This window comes from Corylus avellana, chromosome ca4 (genome assembly GCF_901000735.1).
Source record: "Corylus avellana chromosome ca4, CavTom2PMs-1.0".
Classification (NCBI taxonomy): domain Eukaryota; kingdom Viridiplantae; phylum Streptophyta; class Magnoliopsida; order Fagales; family Betulaceae; genus Corylus; species Corylus avellana.
In genome coordinates this window covers 21,589,386-21,597,121 of record NC_081544.1, presented here as the reverse complement: position 1 = coordinate 21,597,121, position 7,736 = coordinate 21,589,386, and the positions used below count along the sequence as shown (strand labels likewise).

The following is a 7,736-nucleotide window of genomic DNA, read 5'->3' as shown; positions in this document are numbered from 1 at the left end:
ATAGCACCTTCAATGTCATTCTTTTTCGGTTCAGGATTTGATTGGGCCGCTTGTGGTGGAGCCTGGTAGTTATTTCCTTGTTGAAAATTTCATTGCTGCTCTTGAGGATTCAGAACATTCTAATTGTTACTCCACGAAAAGTTGGGGTGGTTGCGCCACCCGGCATTGTAAGTGTTAGAGTATGTATTGTTCTTTGAAAGGTAATTGTTCGGCCAAACATAGTTTACTTGCCCCTGTCCTGGAATAGAAGACATAGGATAAGTCTCAATAGTATGTTCAGAATGAGAACATAGAGCATATACCTCGACTTATGCTACTTGTTGAATCGAAGCGATGCTGTGATTTGTCACGGCCTTCATGATCATGTCTAGCTTCTTCTCCATAGTTGCCATCTAGGTCTGCACTCCACCAGTAGTGCTCACTTCATACACACCCTTCCCTTTGAGTCCTTGTTTTGCTCTAGTTGAGAATTGTTGGGAATTCTCACTCAAGGTTTCAAAGCGTTCTCTAGCCTCGTCATTGTTTTTCTCCATAAGCACACCTCCACATCCTGAATCAACAATGCTTTTGTTAGAATCATTTAAACCCTTATAAAATGCTTGTACCTGATCTTCTAAGATAGGTTGTGGTGTGGGCATTTGAGAAGTAGCTCATTGAAATGCTCTCATGCTTCAAAGAACATATCTTCATCTCTTTGTTGGAAGGTTTGAATATCCTTCCTCAGTTGTCTTGTTCATTGGGCTGGGAAGAACTTTTTTAGGAATTTTGTGGCCAATTCTTCCCACGAGCACATGCCCATGCACTCGAGTCCTCTATCAAGCCAGGGACCATGATCTTCATCCAAGTTTATCATTTCCATTGTTGTTACATGCTCATTCTTTGATTATATTTTTACAACAATGTGTTGCACTTGTCTGATATGTGGTTGGAGTATCATTTATTTGTTTGAATTTTAGGTTGTTGTTTATTTTGATTTGTTTTATAGTGGTTAGATTTTTATTTTGTCTGTTTTCTCTTCTCATGCGGATTTTTAGGTTTTTGATTCTGCAAGTGCGATCGAGCGCACCTAGTTGTGCGCTCGAGCGCATTCCAATCTGTGTGCCCCTACGCGCACAACCCACCCAAACACACTCACATTCTGCACGAGTACTATCGAGCGCACTTGAATAGAGGCACACGTGTCCCATTTTTAGGTCACTGTTTCCATCCCGCATTAGTTTTCTCCCTGCACCGTGAACACTCCCAGCCAAAAGTCCCAAACCAACTTCCAAGATGCCTAGGACTCGAGCGTCATCATCTCAGATATCCAGAGCCCGGGTCAAGGTTGTCGTTCCTCCTATTTGAGCTGGCAAATCAAAGAAGGGAGGCATGGGAGAACAATTTCCTGGCAGATCAAAGAAGAGAGACATGAGAGAACAATTTCCTGGCAGATCAAAGATTAGTGGGACATCAGTGAGAGGAGGACAACAGTCTGGCTGAAGACGTTAAACTTAGCGCTCATGGGAGGCACCCAATAGCATATCCTTTCTATTTTTGTTTTTGTGTTTATTTTTTTGGTTCTTTTTGTTTTCCTTTTGTTTTGGTGTTTTGATTTTTAGGAACAAGTGTGCTTGTGTTTAAGTTTGGGGGTATGCTGCGAGCTATACCTATTCCAGCCAGTTTTTCCATCTCTCGGGTAAGATATTTTCATGTTATATACACATTGAGGGCAATGTGTAATTTAAGTTTGGGGGTATAGGAGACAATTGACACACTTTATCCTATTTTTGAAAGAAAAAAAAAATGCATGTTCATGTTTTGTCTTGAAATTTTGGTTGATCTTAAAAATAAAAAAAAATAAAAAATAAAATAAAATTATGATTTAATTTTCATTGGTGAGCTTAAAATTTTGAACACATGATCTGATGACAAAATTTTTCAGTTTGGTTACTTACTTTAGGCATCTGAGAATTCACTTGTTTGATCTGATCTGACACAAGCACAATAATACATAGTAAGTGGGGTATGACATGAGAGTTTGATGTGTATGTTTTAATGTCTTGGGTGAAACTAGATGACTTATTGGTTGGATACTTTGGCATAATTTACAAAAAAAAAAAAAAAAAAAATTGATCATTGATAAGCTTTTCACTAAATAACTAGACATATTGTTTCATTAAACAATGAGTGTTCACGTCAAAAGATGAGAATTTTGATTTGGTTAATGTCATGACTAGTTTGATTTCGTAACCTTTTTTACTCGAGTTTGTAAGTCATTAGGGGTGTCTTTACACTTAATACCCTAAAACCTTCTGATTTGGGAGTCATTGGCTTAACACTCATTACATGGGTCAATTAGAAAGCTTAAGAAAATCAAACATTACATAACTTGACCAAACAAAAAAAAATGATGAGAGAAGAAAAAAAGAAGGTTATGCCATAGTTATTCATTCTGATGGGGATTTCAGTAAACTGTGAGATTTTGAGACATTGCACATTGGAAATAATTAGAAGCTTCAAATTTATGTGCTAGTTCACTTTACACTGTTTCGAACTTATGTTGCTTTAACCTGTCTTTTGTAAGTGATTAGACTTTAAAATTCAAATTCATTGAGAAGATGGAGTTCATCTTTTTAAGTTTGCTAATAAATGAAAATTATGGTTTTGAGTGATACTTTAATTTTTGGATAGCATGAACTTTTGCATAATGTTTGTGGGTAACATTTCTGTTAAACCCTCACGAGACTCCATTCGTCCGACTATGGATGCCTAGGGATTTAAAAGGCTTGTTGCATACGCTAAAATGCAATCGTACATCTCATGAAAGATGAATTTATCTTTTTGTTTTTTGTTTTTCTTTTTGTTTTTAGTTTCATTTTGAATATTTTAGCACCTTAATTTACATTTGTTAATTTCTTAGTCTTGTTATTTTGTGCTCTGTTATTTCCTTTTTGTGTTTTTTGTGTTTTTGTAGGTCATGGAAGAAAATGAAACAATTCTAGAAAGTTCAAGCATAAAAGACAAAATGTGGAAAAAGCTGGAAATTTTGGATCAAGCTCAAGTATTTAGGTGCAATGCGATTGCGCGCACTACACCTAGGCTCGAGCGCATATGTGCTTGAGCACCCAACACCAGAGATTGATCGCTGGTGGGCAATCGAGCGCACTCGGGCGCTGGAGAAAATTCAGATGCGGCCAAGACTCATTTTCCTTCCCAAACTTAGTTTCCTAAGTCCTAGTTGAACTAGGACTTTAGGCCTATGAGTTTACTAAGGTTTCTAGGGCTTCTAGGGTTTTTCTTAAGCTTATAAATAGACCTCTAAGCCTCACAATTTAACACACAACTTCAAAGATGAGAATTTGGAGGCTACTTCTAGAAGCTTTTCGGTTTCTTCTTTCCTTTTTATTTTTAGTCTTTATTTTAATTATGTGTAACTAACTCTTAGTTATGGGCTAAATTGAAGCCCTAATCATGTCTTTTTAGGATTTAATATTGGCACATTTGCTACAATCATATTTTGGTGTATTTAACTTGATTATTTCTTGCTTAATTGAATTTTTCATATGAATGTGCTTGATCAACATATGCATGTGGTATGGATTAGTTATTTAAGTCAATTTGGATGACCGAGTCCTAGGCTTAATAGAGTGACAAAAGATATCTTTGTGGGTTCTTAGGGTAATCAACATGGGGAACTGGGAGTATACACCCATGCCCTAGGTCTCATGTATTTGTCGATTTCTATAGATTTATGGTTTCTCAAAGAATAACTTAATATACACCCATGCTAAATCCTTTGAGAAAGAAAAGAGTTAGAATATACATTCATGCCTAATTCGTTGCTTAGGGAGATTAATATCTTAAGGAGTATATACTCATACCCTTAGGTTGACAAACATTAAATATACCAGTATGATTGGCGCATTGGCATATTGTTATCTTAATTAGTCTAATTAGTGGTGGATATCGAATCCCTAACACTTTCATTTATCTTTATTTATTCATAATATCAATTTCGTGACAATTTTGGTATTTTAATTTTAAAAAACAATAATAAACAAAATCAATAATCCTTGTGGGAATGATCTTGTACTTGAACTCTATACTATTGTTTTGATCTTGTGCACTTGTGAGTTAAAACGTACCGATTATTATCTATTAATTTATGTAGTATTCGACACAACACTCTACATGGATTCACTAGATCAAAATCTGTATCACATCTCCTTCCTTCGCTAGTGTGATCCTCTATCTCCATTCCTTTTCATTCTAGGCTCAGAGGAGCTCTCCAGACTATTGCATAAACAAGAATCTCTCGGTCTTCTGAAAGGTATAAAAATTGCTGATAATTGCCCTACTATCACTCATCTTCTTTTTGCAGATGATCTTTTTATCTTTGCAAAAGCTACTTCCTAAGAAGCTAGGGCTATTAAGTCCTGTCTGGACTCCTACTGTTGTTGGTCAAGGCAAGCAATCAACAATTCAAAATCTTCCATTCTCTTCATTAGCAATACTAATGCTTCAACCATCAACAGTATAAAATGCATTATTCCTTTCAGACCTATGTCATCTGCTCCTATTTATCTAGGGCTTCCTTTTTTCATCGGTAGGTCGAAAAAAGAAGCATTCCAACCAATCTTGGATAAGGTTATGGGAAAAATTAATGGCTGGCGGGCAAAAACCCTATCCTAAGCAGGAATAACAGTTCTCATCAAAGCCACAGCCTCCTCTATTCCACATATACTATGAGTACCTTTCTCCTTCCGGACTCAATTTGCAAGGCTCTGCACAAACTCTTTAAAGATTTATGGTGGGGATTTCCTAAAGGAAAGACAAAAAATCTCACTCTTAAATCTTGGAGTTCTATGTGTATTCCTCGCACCCAAGGAGGATTGGTTTCCGAAGTATGAAAGCCTTCAACCTAGCTCTCATTGCCAAACTAGGTTGGAAAGTTATCTCTGATTCTGATAATGTTTGGGTTCAACTTCTGTGAGGAAAATATATCAGATATGGTAATTTCCTCTCTTCTCGGTTTCTTTTAATGCCTTTCTCATTTGGAAGGGAATTTTAAATAGCAAATCTTTTTTGCTAGCTGGATCTTGCCTCCAAGTTTCCTTGTCCTCAAACCTTCCAATATGGACTACATCTTGGATTCCTACGATTCCCACCTTCATTCCTTCCCCAAAGCACCCAAATAACCATAACTTTCCTTCTTTACTCATCTCTGACTTTATTAATCCTAATGCATTATCTTGAAATATTCCTGCCGTTAACTCGTTTTTTGATGAGTCTTTTGTTAGAGAAATTTTAAAGATTAAAATCTCCAATGATCCTAAGCCTCAATTCATCTGGACCCCTTCCCTTTCTGGCAAGTTTACCACCTGTTCGTTCTACAATTCCATCATTCAATCACATTTCTATGGGCCTAGTTCTTCCACCCCGCCAAAATTCTGGGATGATCTTTGGAAATTGAACCTCAATGATAGGCTTCAACTCTTCCTCTGAAAAATTACTTGGTATATTCTCCTTACCAAAGCCTGTATAAATTCAATTTTACCATTCATTCAGTTAGCCACTTACCCTTTCTGCAAAGCTAAGGAAGACTCGCTTCAACACTTGTTCTTTAATTGTGTCTTTGCCAAGGTAGTATGGCGTAACACCTTCTAGCCTATGAATTCGGCAGTTCTCAACTTTTCTAATATGGTGGACTGGATCAATCTTATCATTTCTCTGAGTACCTCCCTTGGTATTCCCAAAAAAGACCATCACAAGTTTCAAATCTTTGCTACTATGTCTTGTGATCTTCTGTGGTTTTTCCGCAACATAGCTTTCCATGATGGTTTTACTTTTGATGCTTTGCAAGTCTTAAGGACAATTGTCAGGGTCTATCTGGAGCATTTCAATGCCTGGCACCGAATCACTTCACCCCCATTGGAATATTGGTTACCTCCTTCTCTCTCTTGGTTCAAGATCAACTTTGATACTGCTATTCGAGATTCTCTCTACTCAAGCAGCTGTCTGTCGAAACCACAAGGGACACATTATCAAAATAATTTCCAATATTAGCCCACCTTGTTAGCCTAATTATGGTGAAGCCCTTGTTGCCCGCCTTCCTGTGACATTATCTGTTTCTCTTAATCTTGGAAAATTTATTTTGGAAGGTGACTCGCAAATTTTTATTTCTGCTCTTTAGCACCCCAGCATTCCTCAAGACTGGTGTATCTCTTCCGTTATCTTAGACACTCTTGATATCATTCTAGCTTTCTGTTCCTAGAATGCCATCAAGGTCAATAGAAGTGTAAACTTTTGTGCCCACTTTGTGGTGCGTTGGGCCGTAGCCAGATCATTTTCTGGCCGCATTTCCATTTATCCTTCTCCTATTCCTTCAGTTCCTACAATTAGCGGGAAGGAACCTCCTTCGGTTTTTAGTCCTAGGCTTGTTTAGTTTTCTTGTTGGCTTTTTGTTTTGTTGGTTATGTACTCAAAAAAAAAGAAAAAAAAAAGGTAAAGTCCACATACCCCCTTCAAACTACCACCCAATTGACAATATCTCCCCCAAAACTTTCAATTGTGACAATGTCCTCTCCAAACTACCAAAACATTGTCAATGTCCCCCCTAAGATTAGCAATAAGACAAAAATGCCCCTATAGATTTCTCAATAAGACAAAAATACCCCTATAAATTAAAAAAAAAATTGATTTTTTTTTAAAACAAAAAATTTTAATTTAAAAATAATATTTTTTAAAAAAACAATTTTTTTAAACAAAAATTTTTAATTTTTTTTTTAAAACGGAAATTTTTATTTAAAAAAAACTATTTTTTTATTTAGTTTTTTTTTTTTAATTTTAAAAAATTTCATTTTATTAAACGAAAATTTTATTTTTTTTAAACGTAAATTTTTATTTAAATAAAATTATAAAACAAAAATAAAAATAAAATAAAACTAAAATTTTCAATTTTTATAAAAAAAAAAAATCGAAATTTTTTAAACTTTTTCTAATAAAATTGATTTAAAAAATAAAAAATAAAAATTGGCCAACGTTTGGATTTTTTTTTTTTTTGTTAGTTTTAGGTTTTTTCTAGAAGTTTTAGTTTTTTTTATTATTATTATTTTACTAAGGGTAATTTTGTCATTGGGGGAATATTGACAATTTTTGGTAGTTTGGAGGAGACATTGTCACAATTGAAAGTTTAGGAGGACATTGTCAATTGAGTGATAGTTTAAGGAGGTTATGTGGACTTTTTCCAAAAAAAAAAAAAAAAAATCTGTAGACGAACTGCAAAAGACAAGTGTTTTGAGAGCCAAGAATCAATTATGGCAGCAACTCTCGCAACAAGACCTTCACAACTAGTAGAGGTGAGCCTTGTGGAGATAAGAGGAACACCTAAATAGCAAACGAGAAGCTTTCCCCTCTGGCATCTACATTAACTTCTTTAAGAAGTTTTCCAGACGTAAAGAAGCTCTTCACATCACCCACCAATTCATCACCCACAATCGATCCAAAGAGTTTTGGAAAAAGCCAGCTTAAAAATCATTCGGCCGAAACCAAAACCAACAAGGGATGCATTTTTAAAAAACGTACATTTTAAAGGTGGTTGAACTGCAATTTAAAAATTAAACTGTAATTTTACTAAATGTTTAATTGTAGTTTTAAAAACTATGTTTTCAAATTGTAAGTTTTTAAATTATCACTTTTAAATTACATTTTTTAAAATTGCAAAAACCTAAATAAATTTATAGACATGGTTGGTATGC

At 35.2% G+C, this 7,736-nt stretch overlaps 1 non-coding gene across 1 annotated transcript; it reads left to right on the top strand.

The window, feature by feature from the left end:
- The first annotated feature begins 620 nt into the window (after positions 1 to 620).
- Positions 621 to 726, top strand: LOC132180157 (small nucleolar RNA R71). Its single transcript, XR_009440050.1, has one exon. It is a non-coding gene; the product is annotated as a small nucleolar RNA R71 (small nucleolar RNA).
- Positions 727 to 7,736: the final 7,010 nt, after the last annotated feature.